The sequence below is a fragment of the Agelaius tricolor genome, unplaced genomic scaffold (genome assembly GCF_023055355.1).
Source record: "Agelaius tricolor isolate 1412-34295 unplaced genomic scaffold, bAgeTri1.0.p SCAF_94, whole genome shotgun sequence".
Taxonomy (NCBI): Eukaryota; Metazoa; Chordata; class Aves; order Passeriformes; family Icteridae; genus Agelaius; species Agelaius tricolor.
Genome location: NW_027269354.1, coordinates 196,643 through 223,593, shown reverse-complemented (window position 1 = coordinate 223,593; position 26,951 = coordinate 196,643). Strand labels below are relative to the sequence as shown.

The following is a 26,951-nucleotide window of genomic DNA, read 5'->3' as shown; positions in this document are numbered from 1 at the left end:
TCAGGAGCAGTTTTATAGATTTATAGTTGTGTTTTACCCCCCTGTGCTGTTCTCAGGGGTGCCCTGGGTTTGGGACATTTGGGAGGGTCACTCGTTACCATGGCAACAGCTGCCCCCCACTCCAGGTGTCAGGCAGGGATCTCCACCCTGGGCAGGGAAGGAGGAGTCCATGGACAGAACTTTGGGGGGCAAAGGGTTAAAAGGTGAAACCTCCATGGTGTGGGTGAGCACATGGTGGGAACATCCTCTGCTCCTGGTGCTGTGATGTTTCCTCTATTCAGCCTTCTGTTGTATTTTTGATAAGGCTTTAATAAACCTTTCCAATTATTTTAGAAGTGAGGATCATTTCTCACCGTGGGGACTGGCTCACAGTCACCAAACAGGAGATGCCCAGGGCACAGGGCACAGAGAGCTGGAAGTTTCCTGCAGGTTCTCACAGCATGAGACCCTCCTGCAGTGCACCAGGCAGGGCTTTTGAGCCCAGAATTTTAGCTCAGACACCTTCCCCTGGCCCAGACTGCCTGGTCCCTTCCCTGCTCACAATCTCCTCCTTGTGCTTTATCAGGCCTGGCTTTGCCTGGTCTCCTCCACACCCCATCCCTCTGAGCTCTTGGGGCTTTGCCTGTGCTGGCCTGGCTGGGGAGAAGCTCCAGGCCCCAGGTGTGGATCTGGCGTGCAGCATGGACAGAACTTTGGGGGGCAAAGGGTTAAAAGGTGAAACCTCCATGGTGTGGGTGAGCACATGGTGGGAACATCCTCTGCTCCTGGTGCTGTGATGTTTCCTCTATTCAGCCTTCTGTTGTATTTCTCATAAGGTTTCAATGAACCTTTTACATTTTTGAAGGTGAGGATCATTTCTCACCCCTGTGGGTCCCTTCCCACTGTGGATATTCTGGGATCCTGTTCTGGGATTCCCTAATCCATCACCTGCAGTTATCTGTGGATAACCTGAGCACCCCTCAGCACCCCTGGAGGCACCCATGTGGCACAGCCCCTCCTTTCCCTTCCCAACCTTTGCTTACATTTCATCTCCATTACTCTGCTTCCAAAATGTATTAAAATTAATCCCAGCAGGTTGTGAGCTCATTGATGAGATGGCTCTGGGAGCTGCAGTGCCAGTTGCTGCTGTCCGGGTGCTCAGGGCAGGGAGAGGCTGCAGCCGCCTCTGAGGAGCAGCCCAGACCCACAGAGCTGGCTCTGCTCACACCAAGGGCTTCATTTCAGGTTTTTTTCCTCTGATTTCCCCTGCAGAAGAACTCCTGTGAGTGTAATCAGTGATCTCCTGGTGTCAGCCCTGCTCCCCTCACAGCCCTCCCCAGCAGAGCGGGAAATCCCTGGAAATTCAGTTTTATTCACCAAAATTAATGACCTGGGATCATCCAATCCATGTGCTCCAACTACACCTTTTTGCCTCCTCCCTGTTGTTCCCTCCTCAAATCCTCCTCAGTATTTTTTAAAATTCCTATTGCAAAGAAACCACTAAACTATTTTTGGTCGGGTTTTTTTTCATTCTCCACCAGGAACAAGCTGTGTGAATTGGAGAGAAACGGGGCTATTTTGACAGGCCAGAAGCTTCCATTCCCTTCCCTGATCTTTCCTCCCTGCCAGCTGATCTGCAAGGGGAGCTGACACCAAACTGGAGCATCCCTGGAGCATCCTCGGAGCATCCCAGGAGCATCCCAGGAGCATCCCTGGAGCATCCTCAGAGCATCCCAGGAGCATCCCTGGAGCATCCCTGGAGCATCCCAGGAGCATCCCCGGAGCATCCCCGGAGCATCCCCGCCCTCCCAGCCCCTCCAGCTGTCCCTGCCCATCTCCTGCCGTGCCACCACTCCAGGAAGGGCCAGCCCAGTGCTCGGTGGCCTCGGTGTCAGCCCCGCTCCCCTCACAGCCCTCAGCAGCAGAGCGGGAAATCCCTGGAAATTCAGTTTTATTCACCAAAATTAATGACCTGGGATCATCCAATCCATGCGCTCCAACTACACCTTTTTGCCCCCTCCCTGTTGTTCCCTCCTCAAATCCTCCTCAGTATTTTTTAAAATTCCCATTGCAAAGAAACCACTAAATTATTTTTGGTCAGCTTTTTTTTTCATTCTCCACCAGGAACAAGCTGTGTGAATTGGAGAGAAACGGGGCTATTTTGACAGGCCAGAAGCTTCCATTCCCTTCCCTGATCTTTCCTCCCTGCCAGCTGATCTGCAAGGGGAGCTGACACCAAACTGGAGCATCCCAGGAGCATCCCAGGAGCATCCTCGGAGCATCCCTGGAGCATCCCAGGAGCATCCCAGGAGCATCCCAGGAGCATCCCAGGAGCATCCCTGGAGCATCCTCAGAGCATCCCAGGAGCATCCCAGGAGCATCCCCGGAGCATCCCCGGAGCATCCCCAGAGCATCCCAGGAACATCCCTGGAGCATCCCTGGAGCATCCCTGGAGCATCCCCGGGGCATCCCAGGAGCATCCCAGGAGCATCCTTGGAGCATCCCTGGAGCATTCCTGGAGCATCCCCAGAGCATCCCCAGAGCATCCTCGGAGCATCCTCGGAGCATCCCCGGAGCATCCCCGGAGCATCCCAGGAGCATCCTCGGAGCATCCTTGGAGCATCCCAGGAGCATCAGGAGCATCCCTGGAGCATCCCTGGAGCATCCCAGGAGCATCCCCGGAGCATCCCTGGAGCATCCCCGGGGCATCCTTGGAGCATCCCAGGAGCATCCTCAGAGCATCCCCGGAGCATCCCAGGAGCATCCCCGGAGCATCCCAGGAGCATCCCAGGAGCATCCCTGGAGCATCCCAGGAGCATCCCAGCAGCATCCCAGCAGCATCCCCGCCCTCCCAGCCCCTCCAGCTGTCCCTGCCCATCTCCTGCCGTGCCACCACTCCGGGAAGGGCCAGCCCAGTGCTCGGTGGCCTCGGTGACAGCCCGGAGCTGGCGGGGACCACAGTACGGGGGATGTTTCCCCTTTTCCCTGCCCGCTGGGAATTAATTCTGCTCTCACCGGCTCTGTCTGGGCGGGCCCCGCTCCGTGCAGTTGTTTACAAACACTCCAAACCCCATTTAAACCCCATTTAAACCCCATTTAAACCCCATTGTGTGGAGCTCCAGCTGCCCGAGGAGTTTTTCCTCGGCTCCTGGCCCCGCACCAGAATCCGGAATGACAGATTACCAAAAAGGACGGCGAGGGGAGGGGGTGTGGGGCGGCCAGACGACACAGCAGATGAATTTATTGGGTTTATTGTGGGGTTATTGTCCCTCTGCCGCCGGGAATGGAGGGCAGGAGCCAGGCCCGGCTGAAGGGACACTGCAAGGAGCCCTCGGGAAGGGAAAGGTCGGGGCATAATCAGCTTTAAGCGCCGGTGGAGGCGGCTCTGAGCTGTCACTGCTGCTCCCGGGGAGCACAACCTGTCCCCTGCAATTAGTGCTCGACCCTGATCGCCCTCAAGCCCTGCCTAAAGCAGCTGTGCCTTCTGCAGGGCCAGCAGCAGGAGCAGCTCCCCCAGCCTGGCCCAGCCCCAGTTTCCCATCCTGTGCCACCACATTTTACCTGGGAAAACGCCCCACAGCCTGGCTGCAGCCAGGGCATGGGTATTCCTGTGGAAAAAGCTCCAAACAATCCCCAAACAATCCCACTTCCCACTCTGGCTCACATCAGCCAAGTGATTCCCAGTCCTTAAAATCCACCCAACACCGGGACCAGACCTGGAATTGAGTCCCTAAAATGTCCTGGGGCAGATCACATCCATGCCCAGCAAGAGGTCCATGAGCAGCAATTTATTCCCACAAACTTCCCCCAAAGCTGGGCAGGCAGCATCCCCCAGGAAGGCAAAACTTCAGCAGCAAATGAAGAGATTTAATGAAGTTTGCCAGGGGAAAAGGCAGAGCTGCAGGGGAGGTGGGATTTGGGAACTGCTGGTCATGTTTGAAGAGAAAGACCCAGCAGCAGCTTCTGTTTTTCAGTATTGGACATTTTCAGGTGCTGGTGAAGAGCCAGGAGGAAAATCACAGCAGCAGGAGCTGCCAGCTCCACCCTCACCCTGCAAACCACTCCTGGCTGCTGGGACCAGAAAATCACCTGGATGGGATCACCTACAAACCAAACCAGAGCCCTCTGTCAGCAGAAACAAAGTGAAAACCCAAATCTGGACCAGTCCTCACCCCTCAGAACATCTTTTAATGCTCAGCACCAATGCCTGCTCTAGGAACTGCAACTCCCTGGGGCTGTGTCACCTCAGAGGGGCACAAAACCCACAGGAACCCCACAGAAAACAAAGAACACATCACAAAACCAGGCCTGGGCTTGACCCCAAACCCCTGAGGGCTGGGGAGTGTTATCCCCACATCCCAAAGCCCTGAACCCCACAAAAAGCAAAGAACCCATCACAAAACCAGGCCTGGGATTGACCCCAAAGCGCTGGGAGCACAGGGTCTGTGATCCCCACACCGCCAAAACCCCTGAGGGCACGGGGTCTGTGATCCCCACACCTCAAAGCCCTGAACCCCACAGAAAGCAAAGAAACCATCACAAAAGCAGGCTTGGGCTTGACCCCAAAGCCCTGAGGGCCTGGGATCTGTGATCCCCTCACACCCAAGGCCCTAAACCCCACAGAAAGCAAAGAACACATCATAAAACCAGGCCTGGGCTTGACCCCAAATCCATGAGGGCACAAGATCTGTGATCCTCATACCCCAAAGCCATGAGGGCATGGGGTCTGGGATGCCCACACCCCAAAGCCCTGAACCCCACAGAAAGCAAAGAACCCATCACAAAACCAGGCCTGGGCTTGACCCCAAAGCCCTGAGGGCATGGGGAGTGTTATCCCCACACCCCAAACCCTGGGGGCACAGGATCTGTGATCCCCACACCCCAAATCCCTGAGGGCAGAAGGTCTGTGATCCTCTCACACTCAAAGCCCTGAACCTCACAGAAAGCAAAGAACCCATCACAAACCAGGCCTGGGCTTGACCCCAAAGCCCTGAGGGCAAGGGGTCTGGGATCCCCACACCCCAAAGCCCTGAGGGCAGAAGGTCTGTGATCCCCACAGGCCCAAAGACCTAAACCACACAGAAAGCAGAGAAACCATCACAAAACCAGGCTTGGGCTTGACCCCAAATCCCTGAGGGCAGAAGGTCTGCAATTCCCACAGGCCCAAAGCCCTAAACCCCACAGAAAGCAGAGAAACCATCACAAAATCCGGCTTGGGCTTGATCCCAAAGCCCTGGGGGCATGAGGGGTGTTATCCCCACACCCCAAACCCTGGGGGCACGGGGTCTGTGATCCCCACACCCTCAAAGCCCTGAAGCCCACAAAAAGCAAAGAACCCATCACAAAACCACGCTTGCGCTTGACCCCAAATCCTTGAGGGCACAGATTTTGTGATCCCCACACCCCCAAAACCCCTGGAGCAGGCCCTGGGGCCATGGCTGAGCTCTTACCTGTGGGGAAGCTGCTACAGCTGCATCCTCTGAGAGGTGGAGGAGACTCAGGTGTTCATAGGAAAAGGGTGCCTGGGGTGGGAGAGAAAAGACATTTTTGAGATGAGGCAGCTTGGGATGGGTGTCACTGCATCACAGACACTCACAGCCTCTCCAAAAATCAGGGAGTTTATTCCTCATTCCCAAATCAGGGAGTTTATTCCTCATTCCCAAAACAGGGAGTTTATTCCTCATTCCCAAATCAGGGATTTTATTTCTTGCTCCCATCCACACTTCAAGGATTTTCCTTGCTCGCCCTTCCCCTCCCTATCTCAACCCTTCTGTCACCATTTTGGCTTTATCTTTATCTTTTAGGCATTTTTTTCCCTGTGCTCTCCTCTTCTCTTTAGCAAGCAAATAATTTTGGAGGAGCAGAACTGCAGAGTTTTCTCTGCACGTGGAATGATCCATTCCCAGAGACACAAAGACCAGGCACGGGAGCCTGGCTGGTGATGGGGCTTCTGCTCCTCCTAAAATCAGACCCAGAGTGCAAATTCAGCCCCATCCTGAGTAATTCAGGGCTGGGAGTGCAAATTCAGCCCCATCCTGAGTAATTCAGGGCTGGGAGTGCAAATTCAGCCCCATCCTGAGTAATTCAGGGCTGGGAGTGCAAATTCAGCCCCATCCTGAGTAATTCAGAGCAGGGAAATAAAGCTGAGCTCTGCCCTGGGCTCTGGCACAACCAAGGATGGTTCATCCACTCCCAGCCTCAGTGGGGCTAAACTTTAATAGAAAAGTAAATGGGAAAGGTTGTGGGAAGGTGCCCAGGAAAAATAATGCTCAAAAGGTTGGGGCTGGCTTAACAAAGTTCACAGAATCCCAGAATCCCAAAGATGGAATCCTGGAATGGTTTGGGCTGGGACAGACCTTAAATCCCACCCAGTGCCACCCCTGCCATGGCAGGGACACCTCCCACTGTGCCAGGGGCTCCCAGCCCCAATGTCCAGCCTGGATTTGAACAGTGCCAGGATGAGCCAGAACCTGTCCTGGATGCAGGGAAAAGGGCAGCATGAGGAGGATGCCACAGGGCACCATCCATGAAGGTGTCTCCAGCCCCAGGGGTGGGGACACTGCAGGGGTGACAGAGGTGGCATCCCTGTGGTGGCCTGGAGCATCCTCAGAGGCTGACTGGGACTGGGAATGCAGGAGGAGGCACTGCAGAACTTCATCCCCACCCACACCCATCCAGGGTTACCCCTGTTGCCTCTTTCAATTAATATTTCTCGTTACACAGCAGGAAATAACTCCAGGCAGGTCAGACTGTGAGGATTTAATGGAACCAACACTTTTAGGCAGGAACTCTTCCCAACATCTCCCCCACCATCCCTTCTGCTGCCAGTGATTAAATCAGATCATTTCAAAGCTGCAGCTTTATCTGAGGCTTCTCCTGAAAGCATTTGGGCTCTCACAGAGCTCCTAGGAAATACAGAATGCTCCACACAATGTCATGGCAAAAGCTCCTCTGCACAAACAAAAGCTGAATGTGAGCACTGAGAATGCCTGAAATCACTGGGATACAAACTGAAGGCACAGGTGAATTTAAACCACCCCACCCAGCAATGCTGCACTAAGGGAAAAAACCATTCCTGCGTTAAATTTGGAGCTGTATTAAAACAAAATGTTTTGTTTAACAAGGGTGAAAGCCCAAGGAAATGCTACAAAAGCATTTTCCCAGCCTGGGGGGGCTGTGGGTAAATGTTGGGTTTAGCACCAGGACACAGCAGCACAGACAGGACTCAGTCAGTCCCAGGGGTGATAAACAAACACCCAGGCCCTATTAACTCTCCTCAGTCCCTGGTGTGATAAACAAAAGAGCCCAGGCCCTGTTAACTCCCCTCAGGGGCTTTGCTGTCCCTGTGTCCAGCAGGAGCTCACAGTGATCCCCACACCCCAAAGCCCTGAACCCCACAGAAAGCAAAGAACCTATCACAAAACCAGGCCTGGGCTTGACCCCAAAGCCCTGAGGGCCTGGGGTCTGTGATCCCCACACCCCAAAGCCCTGGGAGCATGGGGTCTGTGATCCCCACACCCCAAAGCCCTGGGAGCATGGGGTCTGTGATCCCCACACCCCAAAGCCCTGAGAGCACAGGGTCTGTGATCCCCACACCCCAAAGCCCTGAGGGCCTGGGGTCTGTGATCCCCACACCCCAAAGCCCTGAGGGCACAGGGTCTGTGATCCCCACACCCCAAAGCCCTGAGGGCTGGGATCTGTGATCCCCACACCCCAAAGCCCTGAGGGCCTGGGGTCTGTGATCCCCACACCCCAAAGCCCTGAGGGCCTGGGGTCTGGGATCTCTTGCAGGGACCCACAAAGGCCCAGCTCAGGTCCCAGCCATGCTCTGCTCCTGCCCCACGCTGCTCCTGAGAACAGAGCACTCACAAACCACCCAAACCTCTCACTCCACACACGAATCTCCAGGCAGGAAATTCAGAGGCTCCAGGTGCCCCCTGTGCCTGTCACCTTCCAGGAGGGACACAAGGACACGGCTCTGCCTCCCCAGCCACAGCCAGGCCCTGCTGCTACAGGGGTGTGCAAACATCTGCCAGCTCTGGCTGATCCAGAGAATTCCCACTCCAGTTACTCCTGCACAACCCCCAGCCCGTGTTTCTGCTGCTTTCCTTCCTCCTGTCCCTCTTCTTCCCTCCGAGTGGCAGCAAGGGGACACTGGGTGACTGCACTCGCCTCCAACCCTCTCCCATCTCTTCTCCCCCTTGGCATCACCCAAATTTAAAACTGCTGAGGCCTGGCACAGATTCCCAGAGCAGCTGTGGCTGCCCCTGGATCCCTGGAAGTGTCCAAGGCCAGGCTGGAGCCACCTGGGACAGTGGGAGGTGTCCCTGACATGGCAGGGGTGGGATGGGATAATCTTTAAACTTTAAACTCTAAACTTTAAACTCACTGGCAGGCACCGTGGGCTCTGGACCAGTGTCCTCAGAGCTCCAGGCTCCATCCAAACTGGTTTTGCTCCCCGCAGGGGGGCTGGAGCAGGGCTGCAGCAGCTCCGGTAATGCCTTGCTCTGTTGCTTCCCTCTTCCCAGTCCTTCCTTCTCCCGGCCCCTCCTTTCCCCCAGTGGCACTGCCCTACTCCTAAGGGCTGCAAAACCTGCCCCGAGTCCGAGCTTTTCTGCCCCGAATCCGAGCTTTTCTGCTCCAAATCCGAGCTTTTCTGCCCCGAATCCGAGTTTTTCTGCCCCAAACCATGCGCGCAGCCGCTGGTCCCTGCCCCACCCTGCTGGTGGCCGGCACGGATCCCTCTGCGTGCCCGGGGCCGCAGCTGCAGGGAAGGAAGGCAAGGCAAGGCAAGGCAAGGCGAGGCTGGATCGGGCACAGCGCTGCTCTGTTTTACCTCCTGCACTCCTCGGGAAGCATTTGGAGGGACGCGCACACATTCCAGCTCCAGAAATAGCTCGGCTCTGCAGAGCTCCAGAGCTCCCCGTGAGCTCCGCAGCCTCGCCCTGCCCGGGGAGCGGCCCCAGGGAGGGAGAGCAGAGCCCCCGGGGCCGGGAGGGATCCATGCGGGAAAGGGATCGGGATCCTGGGATGGAGCCCTGCGGGAAAGGGATCCGGATCCTGGGATGGATCTATGCGGGAAAGGGATCCTGATCCTGGGACGGATCCCTGCGGGAAAGGGATCTGGATCCCGGGATGGATCCCTGCAGGAAAGGGATCCCGATCCTGGGATGGATCCCTGCGGGAAAGGGATCTGGATCCCGGGATGGATCCCTGCAGCAAAGGGATCTGGATCCTGGGATGGATCCCTGTGGGAAAGGGATATGGATCCTGGGATGGATCCCTGCGGGAAAGGGATGTGGATCCCGGGATGGATCCCTGCAGGAAGGGCTCCTCCAGGCATGATGGATCTCTGCAGGAAAGGCTCTCAGTCCCGGGATGGATCCCTGTGGGAAAGGAATCCACATCCCAGGATGGATCCCAGCAGGAAAGAGCTCTTGGATCCTGGGATAGGTCCCTGTAGAAAAGAGTTCCTCCATCCTGGGCTGTATCCCCACAGGAAGGGCTCCTCCAGGGGCGATGGATCCCTGTGGGAAGGGCTCCCCTGTCCCAGGATGGATCCCTGCTCCTCCATCCCAGGATGGATCCCTGTGGGAAGGGCTCCCCTATCCCAGGATGGATCCCTATGGGAAGGGCTCCCCTATCCTGGGATGGATCCCTGTGGGAAGGGTTCCCCTATCCCAGGATGGATCCCTGCTCCCCTATCCCAGGATGGATCCCTGCGGGAAGGGCTCCTCCAGCCCGGGAGGAGCAAGGGTTTGCCCTGGAAGCCACTCTGAGCAAAACCTGGTGGTTTCTGGTGCTACAGCCAATCCCTAATGCCAGAGTAAATGTCATTTATGGTGGGGGGGGGTTCAGGCTGGTGACCATGGAATTGTGGTACAGCTGAAGCACTGATGGGTTGGGTGGGAAGGGACCTGAAATCCCCTCCAGTGCCACCCCTGCCATGGCAGGGCCACCTCCCACTGTGCCAGGTGCTGCCAGCCCCAATGTCCAGCCTGGCCTGGGGCAGGAAATTCAGAGGCTCCAGGTGCCCCCTGTGCCTGTCACCTTCCAGGAGGGACACAAGGACACGGCTGCTCTGGGCACCCTGGCAGAGCCCAAACCTCTCGAACCAGGCCTTGCCAGGCTCCAAACCCCTGTGGCAAATGGCACTGGGGGCACCTGGAACCATGCAGGAAATCATTCTTTCCTTGCCTTTCTCCATTTGCTGCAATGGTTTTTGGTGCTGGTTTCCATCCTGGATTGAGGAATGGCAATGCCAGAGTGGTTTGGGTGGGAAGGGATCTTCAATGCCAGCTCATTGCAGCCCAGGGCCCCCTCCCACTGTGCCAGGTGCTGCCAGCCCCAATGTCCAGCCTGGCCTTAGGCACTGCCAGGGCTCCAGGGGCAGCCCCAGCTGCTCTGGCAATTCCAGCCCAGCCCCTGCCCACCCTGCCAGGGAACAATTCCCAATTGCCAAGATCCCATCCAGCCCTGCCCTCTGCCACTGGCAGCCATTCCCTGCCTCCTGGCCCTCCATCCTTGGCCCCAGTCCCTCTGCAGCTCTCCTGGAGACCCTGCAGGCCCTGCAAGGGCTCTGAGCTCTCCCTGGAGCCTTCTCCTCTCCAGGGCAGCACCCCCAGCTCTCCCAGCCTGGCTCCAGAGGGGCTCCAGCCCTGCAGCAGCTCCGTGGGCTCCTCTGGGCTCTCTCCAGCAGCTCCAGGTTGGAATTCCCAGGGTTGGAGCAGCTCTGCAGGTGGGGAATCACCTGAGAGGGGCAGAGGGGCAGAATTTCCCTTTTCCTGCTGCCCACGCTGGGGGCTCAGCCCAGGCTGGGGGTGGCACCTCCTGTCCCAGCCCTGTCCCAGCCCTGTCCCAGCGCTGTCCCAGCCCTGTCCCCTTCCTGCCTGGCAGCTGTAGCCGGGGTCAGGCTGGCTCAGAGGCTGCCAAGGGGAGAATCTCCATCCCTGATTTGTCACCTGCAGCTGCTGCTGGCACCGGTGGCTCTGCTGGCACTGTCACTGAGCTGGGCTGGGCACACCAAACCCAGCATGCCCAGCCCAGCTTTCCCTGTGCTTCCAACACCGCACTGAGCCTAAGGAACTCTCTTTTCCCATCTCTTTTCCCATCATTAATCCACACTTTTTGCCCTTCATTGCTGATTTACGGCTCTGTTTTGTTGGGGTTTTTTTTGGGTTTTTGGGGTTTTTTTGAGGGTGGCAGCAAGACAACAAACAGAGCCCAGGATCCTTTAAAACACCAGCACAGCACCAAACCCTTTTTGATTCTCTTTTCCCACTTGTTCCATCATTAATCCACATTTTTTGCCCATCATTCCTGATTTAAAGCTCTTTTTTTAAAACAGCAGCACAGCACCAAACCCTTTCGGACTCTCTTTTCCCACTTTTCCCTTCATCAATCCACATTTTTTGCCCTTCATTCCTGATTTAAGGCTCTGGTTTGGGTTGGTTTTTTTTTGGGGGGGGGCGGGGTTGGGGTGTGAGGATGTCAAACAGAGCCCAGGATCCTTTAAAACACCAGCACAGCACCAAACCCTTTTTGACTCTCTTTTCCCACTTTTCCCATCATTAATCTGCATTTTTTGCCCATCATTCCTGATTTAAAGCTCTTTTTTTTTTAAACACCAGCACAGCACTGAACACTTTCTGACTCTTTTTTCCCACTTTCTCCATCATCAATCCACACTTTTTGCCCTTCATTCCTAATTTAAGGCTCTGGTTTGGGTTGTTTTTTTTTTTTTGGGGGGGGGGGGGGTTGGGGTGTGAGGATGACAAACAGAGCCCAGAATCCTTTAAAACACCAGCACAGCACCGAATCCTTTTTGATTCTCTTTTCCCACTTTTCCCATCATCAATCCACATTTTTTGCCTTCATTCCAGATTTAAGGCTCTGGTTCTGTTGGTTTTGTGTTTTTATTTATTTGGGGGGGTGGGTGGCAGGGGGGGACAAGAAAAAGAGCCTAAGATCCTTTAAAACACCAGCACAGCACCAAACCCTTTATGGCTCTCTTTTCCAACTTTTCCCATCATTAATCCGCATTTTTTGCCCATGATTCCTGATTTAAAGCTCTTTTTTTAAAACAGCAGCACAGCACCAAACCCTTTCAGACTCTCTTTTCCCACTTTTCCCATCATTAATCCACATTTTTTGCCCTTCATTCCTGATTTAAGGCTCTGGTTTGGGTTTTTTTTTGGGGGGGGGAGGTTGGGGTGGGAGGATGACAAACAGAGCCCAGGATCCTTTAAAACACCAGGACAGCACTGAACCCTTTTGGACTCTCTTTTCCCACTTTTCCCTTCATCAATACACATTTTTTGCCCTTCATTCCTGATTTAAGGCTCTGGTTTGGTTTTTTTTGGGGGGTGGGAGGATGTCAAACAGAGCCCAGGATCCTTTAAAACACCAGCACAGCACCAAAAGCTTTTTGACTCTCTTTTCCCACTTTTCCCATCATCAATCCACATTTTTTGCCCTTCATTCCTGATTGAAGGCTCTGTTTTTTTGGAGGTGTGGAGAGCACCAAGGCAGCCCTTCCCCTCCTGGATGGCAGCCCCACGGAGGTGCTGTGGATGCTGGCAAACAGAGCCCAGCATCCATAAAAACTCCGGGCTGGTTGTCATGGCAACCCGTGCACGTGTGTCTGTGTGTGTCTGTGTGTGTGTGTCTGTATGTGTCTGTGTGTGTCTGTGTGTGTCTGTGTGTGTGTGTCTGTGTGTGTGTGCCTGTGTGTGTCTGTGTGTGTCTGTGTGTGTGTGTGTGTGTGTGTGTGTGTGTGTCTGTGTGTGTGTGTGTCTGTGTGTGTGTCTGTGTGTGCCTGTGTGTGTGTGTGTGTCTGTGTGTGTCTGTGTGTGTGTCTGTATGTGTGTGTGTGTGTCTGTATGTGTCTGTGTGTGTCTGTGTGTGCCTGTGTGTGTCTGTGTGTGTGTGTCTGTGTGTGTGTCTGTGTGTCTGTGTGTGTGTCTGTATGTGTGTGTGTGTCTGTGTGTGCCTGTGTGTGCCTGTGTGTGTCTGTGTGTGTGTGTCTGTGTGTGTCTGTGTGTGTCTGTGTGCCTGTGTGTGTCTGTGTGTGTGTGTGTGTCTCTGTGTGTCTCTGTGTGTCTCTGTGTGTGCCTGTGTGTGTGTGTGTGTGTCTGTGTGTGTCTGTGTGTCTGTGTGTGTGTCTGTGTGTGCCTGTGTGTGCCTGTGTGTGTCTGTGTGTGTGTGTCTGTGTGTGTCTGTGTGTGTCTGTGTGTGTCTGTGTGTGTGTGTGTGTGTGTCTGTGTGTGCCTGTGTGTGTGTGTGTGTGTCTGTGTGTGTCTGTGTGTCTGTGTGTGTGTCTGTGTGTGTCTGTGTGTCTGTGTGTGTGTCTGTGTGTGTCTGTGTGTGTGTGTGTGTGTGTCTGTGTGTGCCTGTGTGTGTCTGTGTGTGTCTGTGTGTGTCTGTGTGTCTGTGTGTGTCTGTGTGTGTGTGTGTCTGTGTGTCTCTGTGTGTGTCTGTGTGTGCCTGGCGAGCAGCTCCAGCCCGGGTTGTCACGGGCAACACGAGCCCGGTGCCATCCCCGGCCCGCCCGGTGCCACCTGCAGGCAGCAGGGCTGTCCTGAGATGTCCCTGGGCTCAGCTCAGGGGGATTTTCTCTCTGCTCGTTGCTCCTTTCAGCCCCCGAGCCCGGCCCTGGCTCCATCCCAAACAGATGGCAGCAAGGAAGGGCCAAAGATCACCCGAACCCCTCAGTGCCAGGGCTGAGCCCGCTCTGCTGCTGGCACAGGGGCTGAGGTGCAGCTGGGGCTCTGTGTTCTGTCACACGTCTCCATCCATGTCTCACACCCAGCCTGAGCCTCCTTTCCTTGCAGCTGCCCAGAGTTTCAGTCCATTCAAACAGGAATTTCATAACTCTGAATGCAAAAACACCAACAACTTCCTCATTTTATCTCTGTCACCTCAGAGCTTGGGCACCCTCTGGGCCACCAGGACAAGGGATTTTAGGAGCTGCTTTCTGCTTTTCACAACCCTCCCCAGCCCTGGCACATTCACAGATACCAACCCAGGCTCTGGAATCCCTGTGGAGAAGTGTCTTGGCTTGGAAATGCAGGATTTATCTGGGGCTGTGTCCTGTCCCCATGTGTCAGAGCTGGGGCAGTTCTGTGCTGTTCTTGGGGCAGTTTTCTTGATCTCTGCCCCAGCCAATCCTCCCTGCAGGAGATCTCTGCTGTCCATGGCCACTGAGTGTCCCTGCAGGGCTGATCCAATTCCAGCATCCCATGGGGAGATGCTGCATTGCCCAGGGCAGGAGCCAAGCATTCCTACCTGGATCCAATGTGAGCCTGGCACAGCCCAGCAGCCTTTGCCCAGGGCATTGCCAGAGGAGCAGCTTCTGCTGCCCTGCATGGCCAGAGGGAGCCCAGGCCCATCTGCAGCAGCCCTGGAGCTGCAGAGGAAAACTCCCCCCTTGTGCAGGATCCCTGCTCCAGCAGAGCCACAGCTGGCACTGCAGGAGGGCTGAGCCCCCATGGGATGGGGCTGTGCCACCCCCTGACCCACAGCGTGCCAGGGCTGCTCTCACTCTGCCAGGGTTGGTTTGTACTCTTGCATTTGGATTTTATTTTTATTTTCTTCCCCAATAAAGAACTGTTATTCCTGCTCCCATATCTTTGCCTGAGAGCTTTTTAATTTCAAAATTCCAATAATTCAGAGGGAGGGGGTTTGCATTTTCCATTTCAGGGGAGGCTCCTGCCCTCCTCAGCAGACACCTGGATGTTCACCAGGGCACAGAGCCCTTCCCAGACCCCCAGATGGCCCAGGCACAAGATCTGGGGGACAGAGGTGTCCATCAGAGGGTTTGGGGTGCCAGGCTCTGGGATGTGGCACAAGCAGCACCAGGCACTGTCCCAGAGCAGGGGTTGGAGCTGTGGCACTGCCTGAAAAGTCTGGGTTTGGCTTGGAGTGATATAAAAAATCCCAACTTGGTGATGCTGCAAAGATCAGCCCTCACATTGCTCCAGCTCTGTCAATGCTCCCATTGAAATCTCCAGCAGAAAAAGGGAAAAAAGGAAAAAAGAGGGGGGAAAAAAAGGAAAAAAAGAGGGGAAAAATGGAAGGAGCAATTTCAGATGCAACTGCAGAAATAAGAGCAGGGCAAAATCCCAGGGAAGCAGCAATGCTGTTACCTAAAACTGCTCAGAGCAACTTTTGGGGTGCTGGGCTCACCCCAGGCTGCTCTGGATCCCTGCACCAGAGAATGAAAGAGCAGAATCCTCTCCTTCATCCTTCCTCGGGGGTTTTTGGCCAAATGTCTCGTGGTGATGCTGTGGAAGCTCCTCTGCATGGGAATGTGACCCCAAAACTCTTCCTCTGTCCATTTAGGGTCAGGGTTTCCTGCTAAGAGGTTTGGTCAAACCCCGTGTTCAGCTGTCAGCAGTGTGGGATTCTGGATTCTGGAAACACTGATCCCTTTGGAGAAGTTAAAGAAGAAAAAGCTGCACGTTTCATTTAAGTCCAAAAAAAGAAAAAGGAAAAAAAAAAAAAAAGAAAAATCAGAAAAAAAAAAAAAAAGAGAAAAAAAAAAGTGTGAGGGAATAAAAACCTGCAGATAATTGACGGGTGGAGACGCCAGATTGAAAAGAAATTTCTGGGGAGTTGTGTTTTGCTAATGAGGCAGGTTGTGGGAAGCAGAAATCAGCCTGAGAATCACAAAACCCAAAAATGCAGAGGGGAGCAGGGAGCCTGAGCTGGGGCAGCCCCCAGGGCAGCAGGGAGGGGCAGGAATGGGTCCTTGCCGGGGGTGAAGCTGATTTCACCTCCCCTTCCCCCTCTGCAGCCACATTTCCAGCTGCCCTTCCCTCAGCAGATTCCCCCTGGAAAAGCTGAATTTTCCCCATTCCCTCTCCAGGATGTCCCCACTCAGTGTCCCTGGGCACAGCAGCAGCAGCAGCAGCTCCTGGCCCTGTGTCCCTGAAGGGTCCAGGGATGCCCAGCAGGGCACAAAACCCCCAGGAATTCCCTTTTCCAGCAGGAATTTCCCCTGGAAGGGCACAGAGAGCAAACACAACCCCAGGGCAGCGTGGCCCTGCCATTCCTGCTGTTCCCAGTGTGTCCCTTGGATTTTTAATTTCCTAATAAAGAACTGTCATTCCTGCTCCCATATCTTTGCCTGAGAGCCCCTTAATTTCAAAATGACAATAATTCAGAGGGAGGGGGTTTGCATTTTCATTTCAGGGGAGGCTCCTGCCCTCCTCACAGACACCTGGCTGCTCAAACCAGGGCACAGAGCCCTTCCCAGACCCCCAGCTGGAAAAAGGAGGAATAATGCTCACACCCCTCAGGAGCACAAGGAGATCATTTGATTATTTCTAATAATTTAACTCAAATTCTCTTTCCTGACTCACTCCATGCATTAATTCCTGATGCAAAGCGCCGCCTTAATGAACTTTTATTGGGAGATTCATCTCCATGTCAAGGAAAAGCACCCCTGGAATCCCCCCTGATGCCCTAAATCCTCTCATCAGCCTCTGAGGTGCTTCCTGAGCATCCCTGGAAGGGCAGGGATTTGTAAGGAATGCCTTGGCACAGACAGACAGACAGACAGACAGACAGACAGACAGACAGAGGGGAAGGGGCTGCTCCAGGGACAGGGATGCTCCAAACCCCGCTCAGCTTGTAGGGAACGAGGTGAGGAGAAGCAAAACAAGCCCAGAGCAGGAAAACAGCTCCAATTTCCTGCTGTTCTGAAGGCTGATTAAATAATAAATATTGCCAAATAAACCCAAAACTCCACGTGAGCAGGAGCCCAGACTATAAATCAGCACCCCAAGAGCACCCCAGAAATGTAAATAGGGACCCCAAAACCACACAGAAGCACCCAAAGTATAAATTAACACTATGAAGTGACACAGGAGCACCCAAAAAATATAAATCAGCACCTCAGGAACACCCAAAATATAAAAATCAGCACCCCAAAATATATAAATCAGCACCCCAAAAATATAAATCAGCACCCCAAAAATATAAACCAGCACACCAAAATATATAAATTAGCACCCCAAAATCACACAGGAGCACCCAAAATATATAAATGAGCACCCCAAAAATATAAATCAGCACCCCAAAAATATAAACCAGCACCCCAAAATATATAAATGAGCACCCCAAAAATATAAATGAGCATCCCAAAAATATAAATCAGCACCCCAAAACTACCCAGGAGCACCCCAAAATTCATAAATCAGCACCACAAAATCACACAGTAGTACCCAAAACATATAAATTGACACCCTGAAATCACACAGGAGCACCCCAAAATATATAAACCAGCACCCTGAAACTGCATAGGAGCACCCCAAAATCACACAGGAAAACCCAAAATATATAAATCAGCATCCCAGGAGCACCCCAAAAATGTAAATCAGGACCCCAAAACCACACAGAAGCACCCAAAATATAAATTAACACTACGAAGTGACACAGGAGCACCCAAAATATATAAATCAGCACCCCAAAAATATAAATCAGCACCCCAAAAATATAAACCAGCACACCAAAATATATAAATCAGCACCCCAAAAATATAAATCAGCACCCAAAATATATAAATCAGCACCACAAAAATATAAATCAGCACCCCAAAAATATAAACCAGCACACCAAAATATATAAATCAGCACCCCAAAAATATAAATCAGCACCCAAAATATATAAATCAGCACCACAAAAATATAAATCAGCACCCCAAAAATATAAATCAGCACTCCAAAACTACACAGGAGCACCTTGAAACCATACAGGAGCACCCAAAAAATATAAATCAGCACCCCAGGAGTACCCAAAATATATAAATCAGCACCCCAAAAATATAAACCAGCACCCCAAAAATATAAACCAGCACACCAAAATATATAAATCAGCACCCCAAAATCACACAGGAGCACCCAAAATTTATAAATCAGCACCCCGAAAATATAAATCAGCACCCCAAAACTACACAGGAGCACGCCAAAATTCATAAATCAGCACCCCAAAACCACACAGGAGGACACAATTATAAATCAGCACCCCAATATCATACAGGAGCACCCCTAAAGCACACAGGAGCACCCCAAAAAATGTAAATCAGCACCCCAAAATCACACAGGAGCACCCCAAAAATAGAAATCAGCGCCCCAATATAATACATGAGCACCCCAAAATACATAAATCAGCACCCCAAAACCACACAGGAGCACCCCAAAAATAAAAATCAGCACCCCAAAATTACACAGGAGCACCTCAAAAAATGTAAATCGGCATCATCCTGAAACCACACAGGAGCACCCCACAATATATAAATTAGCACCCCAATATCATGCAGGAGCACCCCAAAATACATAAATCAGCACCCCAAAACCACAGGGAAGCACCCCAAAATCTATAAATTAGCACCCCAAAATCACACAGAAGCACCCCAAAAGCACACAGGAGCACCCCAAAAATATAAATCAGCACCCCAAAATTACACAGGAGCACCCCAAAAAATGTAAATCAGCGCCCCAATATCATACAGGAGCACCCCAAAATACATAAATCAGCACCCCAATATTATACATTAGCACCCCAAAATACATAAATCAGCACCCCAAAAGCACATAGGAGCACCCCAAAAGCACACAGGAGCACCCCAAAAATACAAATCAGCACCCCAAAAGCACACAGGAGCACCCCATAATCTATAAATTAGCACCCCAAAATCACACAGAAGCACCCCAAAAGCACACAGGAGCACCCCAAAATCTATAAATTAGCACCCCAAAATCTATAAATTAGCACCCCAAAATCACACAGGAGCACCCCAAAAGCACACAGGAGCACCCCAAAACCACAGAGAAGCACCCCAAAATCTATAAATCAGCACCCCAAAATCCCCCTGCTCTCATTCGGAGCCAGGCTGCTCCCGGGCACAGCTGAGAGGGGAATTTGGGTGCTCTGGGGGTGCCAGGGGATGAGAGCACCCCTGAAGGGCCATGGAGAGGTCCCTGCACACCCAGAGCCGCCCTCAGGCTGGGCCCTTCCAGCAGCTCCCCCAAAATCCAGCGCTGGGACCCCCGGACCACCACCCTGCGGGCACAGGGACACCTTGGGAGCCTCTGCACACTCAAATCTGCTCCAAAAGTGGATTTTGTCCCCTCTCAGGGACGCTTTGGGAGCCTCTCCACACTCAAACCTGCTGCAAAAGTGGATTTTGTCCCCTCTCAGAGACACCTTGGCAGCCTCTCCATACTCAAACCTGCTGTAAAAGTAGATTTTGTCCCCCTTCAGGGACAATTGGCAGCCTCTCCATTCAAAAATCTGCTGTAAATTGGATTTTGTCCCCCTCAGGAACACTTTGAGACCCTCTCCATGCACAGCCCTGCCCAAATGCAGATTTTGTCCCCTCTCAGGGACACTTTGGGAGCCTCTCCACACTCAAACCTGCTGTAAAAGTGGATTTTGTCCCCCCTCAGGGATACCTTAGCAGCCTCTCCATGCACAAACCTGCCCCAGTGCAGATTTTGCCACCCCTCAGGGACACTTTGGGAGCCTCTCCACACTCAAACCTGCTGTAAAAGTAGATTCTGTTCCCCCTCAAAGACAATTTGGGAGCCTCTCCATGCACAGCCCTGCCCCAGAGCAGATTTTGTCCCCTTCAGGGACACTTTGGGAGCCTCTCCACACTCAAACCTGCTGTAAAAGTGGATTTTGTTCCCTCTAAGGGACGCTTTGGGAGCCTCTCCATGCACAAATCTGCCCCAAGTGCAGATTCTGTCCCCCCTCAAAGACAACTTGGGAGCCTCTCCATGCACAAACCTGCCCCAGAGAAGATTTTGTTACCCTCAGGGATACCTTGGCAGCCTCTCCATTCCAAAATCTGTAAAAGTGGATTTTGTCCCCCCTCAGGGATACCTTAGCAGCCTCTCCAAGCAAAAATCTGCTGTAAATTGGATTTTGTCCCCCTTCAGGGACACTTTAGGAACCTCTCCATGCACAGCCCTGCCCCAGTGCAGATTTTGTTGCCCTCAGGGACATTTTGGGAGCCTCCACACTCAAACCTGCTGCAAAAGTGGATTTTGTCCCCCCTCAGGGACACCTTAGCAGCCTCTCCATGCAAAAATCTGCTGTAAATTGGATTTTGCCACCCCTCAGGGACAACTTGGGAGCCTCTCCATGCACAAACCCGCCCCAGTGAAGATTTTGTCCCCCCTCAAAGACACCTTGGCAGCCTCTCCATTCCAAAATTTGCTGTAAAAGTAGATTTTGCCACCCTTCAGGGACACTTTGGGAGCTTCTCCACACACAGCCCTGCCCAAATGCAGATTTTCTCCCCCTCAGGGATACCTTAGCAGCCTCTCCATTCAAAAATCTGCTGTAAATTGGATTTTGCCACCCTTCAGGGACACTTTGAGACCCTCTCCATGCACAGCCCTGCCCCAGTGCCGATTTTGTCCCCCTCAGGGACATTTTGGGAGCCTCTCCACACTCAAACCTGCTGCAAAAGTGCATTTTGTCCCCCTTCAGGGACAACTTGGCAGCCTCTCCATACACAAATCTGCCCCAAGTGCAGATTCTGTCCCCCCTCAAAGACAATTTGGGAGCCTCTCCATGCACAGCCCTGCCCCAGAGCAGATTTTGTTCACTTCAGGGACACCTTAGCAGCCTCTCCATTCCAAAATCTGCTGTAAATTGGATTTTGTCCCCCTCAGGGACACTTTAGGAACCTCTCCATGCACAGCCCTGCCCCAGTGCAGATCTTGTCCCCCTCAGGGACATTTTAACCCCGCTGGGTCAGGAATGCAGAGCTCAGGAGCTCAGCACTGCCCGGCCCAGCAGCAAAGGGGTTAAATCGAATTGATGAGGGGATCCAAACACCTGAATGCTGCCAGCAGCACCTCAGAGCATCCACAGGCCCAAAAGGCCTGGAGGAGAGCCGGAGAGCGTCCCTCTGGCCTCAGGGAATGCGAGGGGAACCAGGGAAATGTGATTTTTTCAGGAGGGAAATGTGATTTTTTTTTCAGAAGGGAAATGTGATTTTTCAGGAGGGAAATGTGATTTTTTTCGAGAGGGAAATGTGGTTTTTTTCGGAAGGGAAATGTGATTTTTTTTCGGGAGGGAAATGTGATTTTTCAGAAGAGAAATGTGATTTTTTCAGAAGGGAAATGTGATTTTTTTTTCAGGAGGGAAATGTGATTTTTTTTAGGAGGGAAATGTGATTTTTTTCAGAAGGGAAATGTGATTTTTCAGGAGGGAAATGTGATTTTTTTCAGGAGGAAAATGTGATTTTTCAGGAGGGAAATGTGATTTTTTTTCGGGAGGGAAATGTGATTTTTTCCAGGAGGGAAATGTGATTTTTTTTCAGAAGGGAAATGTGATTTTTCAGAAGAGAAATGTGATTTTTTCAGAAGGGAAATGTGATTTTTTTTTCGGGAGGGAAATGTGATTTTTTCAGGAGGGAAATGTGATTTTTTCCAGGAGGGAAATGTGATTTTTCAGGAGCAGGTGATGTCTGGGGACAGCCCCATGCAGAGCCTGGCTTTGGGAAGGATTTTGCTGCAGCCCCAAACAAAGCAGGGGAAGAGCCCAGCTCACACCCAGCTCTGAGAGCTGAGCTCTTCCAGCTCCTCCCCGTGCCAAGAGCTTTGCAGAATCCCAGCTTGGGTTATTCCCTGGGAGGCTGCACTGGGAAAACTCCTGAGGTCACAGCTATGGATCCCACTGCTGCCCAAATCCAGTTTGGGCTCCAAACATCTGGAAAAGCTAAAATTGCCATTTCCCAGGGGTCATATTTGAGGCTAATTTAGAGTTTAGGGAGTAGAAGTGAGATGGAAGCGCAGTTTTCCTGTTTAAATAGAAAAAAAAAAAGATGCAGGGAAATGTCGCCGATGACTCTGGCAGGTGACATTGGTGACAAAAATCAAAGGAATGAGAGGGGAAATAATCCCTAAAGGCTGATCCTGATGGGCTTTCACCTTCCCCTCACAAAATAGAAATAAATGTAAAACTTTCAGTGTGCTGAACTCAATGATCATCTCTAAACATTTCCAGTGGTTTCCAAGCCCACTCGTTGCTTCTTGGGGATGATTTCACTGCCATGAAGTCAGGGATGAATGGGAGCGTTACTCATGGAAAACACAGCTCGTTCATGATTTTATTTTAGACACTTAAATCAGCAAGGATCAGCTCAGTCCAACTGCAATAATAATTTTAGCAGCAGAGTCAGAAAAGCAAATGCAAAACCAATGCCTCACCCCAAGTAAAAATTCCCCTGCAGAACCCTCTCAGCTCTGCACTCCTGGAGTGGAAATTGGAGCTGGAAATGGAGCTGGAAATTTGTCATGGCAGAAGTCCTGGCTTTGGGGAAGGAGATCTTTCCAGCTCCCATGAAAACTGAGTCACACACACCTGAAAATCCCCACCTGCTCTTGGGGCTCCAGGCTCTGCTCCCTCCTACACCTGGACTGGAGACGCCATCTCAGGGAGGCACCAGGGTGGTGCCCTGCTACCCAAAATTGCAAAAATGTGTCTGTATGGCTGAGCTTAGAGCCTTTTCACTGTGCTTTTATGGAAAAAAAAATAGAATTCCTGTCCCTGGAAGTGCCCACGGTCAGGCTGGATGAGGCTTGGAGCTGCCTGGGATCATGGAAGGTGTCCCAGGGATGGGATTTAAGGTCCCTCCCAACCCAAACCCGAATGGTTTGGACACCTTCCATGATCCCAGGCTGCTCCAAGGGACCTTCTGGATTCTCTGGGAGGGACCTTCTGGATTCTCTGAAAGAAGGAGAAAATGCCACGGCCCCTTAAGAAGGGCCATCAGGAACACCTTCCACAAGCTCCTGGAGCAGCCCTGGGAGCGCCAGGATTTCCAGCGGCTCCAAAATTGAGCAACGTCTCCCATGGATGTGGAGAGGGAGGCAAATAAAAGCCAGGATTTGGACAAATAGGACGAGGGGAGGTGGCACAGGGTCCTGGCACAGCTCCAGGGGCTCCAGGGCTCGGGCTCGGGCTGGCAAAGCTCCCCGGGCTGGGCAGAGCTGGGGGTGCTGGGGCCGGGCCCTGATGCTGGCCCAGATCCCCGCGGGACTCCCGGGTTTGCTCAGGGCTCTGGGAACGAGCTGGTGGAGCTAATCACAAACTGGGATCTGGACCTCCAGGACCTGCGTCTGGAACCGTGGAACCGTGGAACTGTGGAACTGTGGAACCATGGAATCAGGGAACCGTGGAATCATGGAACTGTGGAACTGTGGAACCATGGAATCAGGGAACCGTGGAATCATGGAACTGTGGAACTGTGGAACCATGGAATCAGGGAACCATGGAATCAGGAAAACATGGAATCATGGAACTGTGGAACCATGGAATCATAGAAACATGGAAACACTGAATCATGGAATCATGGAACCATGGAACTGTGGAACCATGGAACCATGGAATCATGGAACCACGGAATCATGGAATCCTGGAAACATGGAATCATGGAAAAATGGAACCATGGAATCATGGAACCATGGAATCATGGAACAATGGAATCATGGAATCATGGAATCATGGAATCATGGAACCATGGAAACACTGAATCATGGAACCATGGAATCATGGAATCATGGAAAAATGGAACCATGGAATCATGGAACAATGGAATCATGGAACCATGGAATCATGGAATCCTGGAAACATGGAATCATGGAAAAATGGAACCATGGAATCATGGAACAATGGAACCATGGAACCATGGAAACATGGAACTGTGGAACCATGGAATCATGGAAACATGGAAACATTGAATCATGGAACCATGGAATCAGGGAATCATGGAACCCTGGAATCCTGGAAACATGGAAACATGGAATCAAGGAACAATGGAAACATGGAACCATGGAACTGTGGAACCATGGAAACGTGGAATCATGGAACCATGGAATCAGGGAATCATGGAACCCTGGAATCCTGGAAACATGGAAACATGGATTCCTGGAAACAAGGAATCATGGAACTATGGAGTCATGGAATCCTGGAACCATTGAGTCATGGAATCGCGGAACCATGGAACCATGGAATCCCTGAGGTTGGGATGAAGGTGCGAGGCCTTTGGGTCCAACCATCAGCGCAGCACCACTACCATGGTCACCACTGAGCCTCGACCTCAAATGCCTCATCCATGGTTTTTTTAACACTTCAGGGATCGTGATTCTACCATCTAAGGCTGGAGCACCATTCCATGAAGAAATTTTTTCCTAAAATCCAACCCAAACTTCTTCTGGTACGACCTGAGGCCGTTCCCTCTGCTCCTGTCCCTGCTCCTGGCTGTGCCCTCCTGGCAGGAGCTGTGCAGAGCCACAAGGGCCCCCTGAGCCTCCTTTGCTCCAGGCTGAGCCCCTGCCCAGCTCCCTCAGCCTCTCCTGGGGCTCCAGACCCTTCCCAGCTCCGTTCCCTGCCCTGGCCTCGCTCCAGCCCCTCCATGTCCCTGTCAGGAGGGGACAGCTCACTGCCCACTGCCACCCCTGGTGCTCTCCCAGCAGCAGGGCAGGAACGTCCCCAGGGATTAATGGGAATGTTCCAGGTGCTGCAGCCAACACAGCTCTGCCTCATTTGCTTTTCCTAAAAATCATGGGAAGGAAGAGATGAGCTTTAATTAAAGGAGGTTTATTTGCAATGCTGAGAAGTGCCAAGATCATGGCTGGCCCCACGACCCTGATTTATCCCATTATGTTCAAAAATTGGGATTTACACCCATATAAAGGCTCTTTTCCTTTCTTTTTGTGTAATTTTCCTGTCTCGTTCTGCTCCTGGGTGAACAAGCCAAGAAACTCAGGCCAGTGATATCAGCAAGGTCGACCCATTATCTCCAGTACCTTAATGTAACTTTAATTTTGTTTCCATGCAATTGCACCCAAATTGCCAGATAATCGAGTTCAAATGGGAATATTCCTCCTCCTCCTCCTCCTCCTCAGAGCACTGCACTGTCCTTAAAAGCCCCAAACCCAGGAATTCATGCCTGGCAGAGGGTGGATGATGGTCCTCAGATAAATTCAGGATTTTAACCCTTCCGCTGCACAGACTGAGCGCTGCATTAAAATCTGCTGTGGCTGCTAATTAGAAACCCAGCAATTAACTGCCCTGAGCACAGGTTTTGCCCACAGCCCCTTGTATTTCCCATTCCCAGCTCGGGTGATGCCACGTGGCTCCATCCCAACACAATTTCAATTCCTCGGGCGCCAACATTTGCAGAATTTCTCTGTCTGCAGCTTCAAAGTCACATCTGATGGCCCTCAGCAGCTGTAGGGCTGAATTCAGAGCACTTTTCACTGCAGTTTTAGGGAAAAAATTAAAATTTTTATCCCTGGAAGTGTCCAAGGCCTGGTTGGAGAGGGCTTGGAGCAACCTGGGATGGTGGGAGGTGTCCTTGCCCATGGCAGGAGGGATGGGATGGGATCTATGGTCCCTCCCAACCCAAACCATTTTGGGATTCTCTAAAAGGAACAGAAAAGCAGTGGCACAAAGTGCTGCCCATCCTTTAGTGCCTTCCATTCAAGGTGGTGAATTAAAAATAACTTTTTAAGCCTGGGCAAGGAAACCTCAGTGAGGGCAAAGAACTGATAAGAACAGGGATGGGTTCATCTCTGATTTTATAATATTTTTTATCATCATTTCTAAATGCTAATTTTTATTCCTTGGTAAGGGTCAGTGTGGGCCATAAATGTTCACAAAGAAAATGTTGAGTTATAAAATATTTGGGATATTTTGTAGGATTCTGCTGGGTTTTACACACCCTAAAATCCCCTCCTCACCTCTCCTGCCTCAATTCTCATCTTGATGAGCTCAGGACTCAGAGCACTGTAATCTCAGTTCACCCCAGCCGTGATTTTCCTTATCTTGATGTTGGTCTCAACCTTTCCACACCCATCTAAATCCTCCAACAGCTTCCACCACCAGGAAAACCCCAAATTGCTCTGCAGAGACCCTGGGGCAGGGGAGGGAGCAGTCCCTGCCCCGGGGGCGCTGCCGGTGGCAGTTTTAGCGCTGGTGTTTATCCCCCTTTCCTGGGTTTAGACTCGGTTTTAACTGCTCTGGAGTGCCAGGAATGAGTGGCACTGCCTGGGGAAGGCCGGAGCAAAGGGAAGCTCTAAATGAACCTGTCAGGGAGATGCTGAAGAGCCCAATGATCACCCAAATCAGCACCCAGCACACCCAAACCTTTTCATCCCCCCTCCGTGTTTGCCAAGGCCCAGGATCTGTAAAGCTGGATAGGCAGTATTCCTTTTTCTTTATAAATAATGGTAATGGCCCTTCTCAGTGTTAGCCCAGGCTCCTTTTCATGGAAAACAAGGAAAAGAGGAGGAGAAAAGAAGAGGCAGCGTGCCAGGGATCCGAGTGCTTCAGGAGCTGACAAAAGACAAGAGAATTTGGGCTGGCTTTTTTTTTTTTTCTTTCTTTTTTTTTTAAATAATAATTAAAAAGCAGCTTTGCAGTGCTGAATTCACAAGTTGTTATGGGAACTGGCAGCACAGATGATGCCCCAAAGGAGCACTGAGCGGCGTCTGTAGGATCTGGAGGGATTAAAACGTCCCACAAATGTCTGGAACGGGCAGGATTTCACCTGAAGGATGCTCTAAAACAGCCCTGGCAGTGCCCAGGCTGTGCCAGCACCCAGGGTGTGCCCGGGCACCACATCACAGCCAAAATGTGCAGCTGTGGTGCCCCAGGGCAGCTCTGGCTGCTGAGTTTGACTCCCTGAGCCCTAAATCCCCTGCCCCGGGTCAGATCTCACCTTCCTGTGCTCTCAAGATGAATTTTCCTTCACCCCAGCCATGATTTTCCTTGTCTCGATGTTGGGATCAGCCTTTCCACTCCCATCCAAAGCCTCCAGCTGCTTCCATCAGCAGCAAAACCCAAATTCCTCTGAGAGACCCCCAGGGCAGGGGTGGGAGCGGCCCCAGCCCCAGGGAGAGGATCCCTCTCTTCAGTTCCTTTATTTTTGACAATAAATTCATTTA

At 52.1% G+C, this 26,951-nt stretch overlaps 1 protein-coding gene across 3 annotated transcripts in view; it reads right to left on the bottom strand.

Annotated features, from left to right (window-relative positions):
• The window catches only part of HIVEP3 (HIVEP zinc finger 3), a 341,059-nt gene that overhangs the window by 169,713 nt on the left and 144,395 nt on the right, over positions 1 to 26,951 (bottom strand). For all 3 annotated transcript variants that reach the window (XM_071418862.1, XM_071418861.1, XM_071418864.1), the window contains one exon: positions 5,430 to 5,501. The gene's annotated coding sequence lies outside the window, so the exon portion shown is untranslated. The remainder of the gene's footprint in view (positions 1 to 5,429; positions 5,502 to 26,951) is intronic.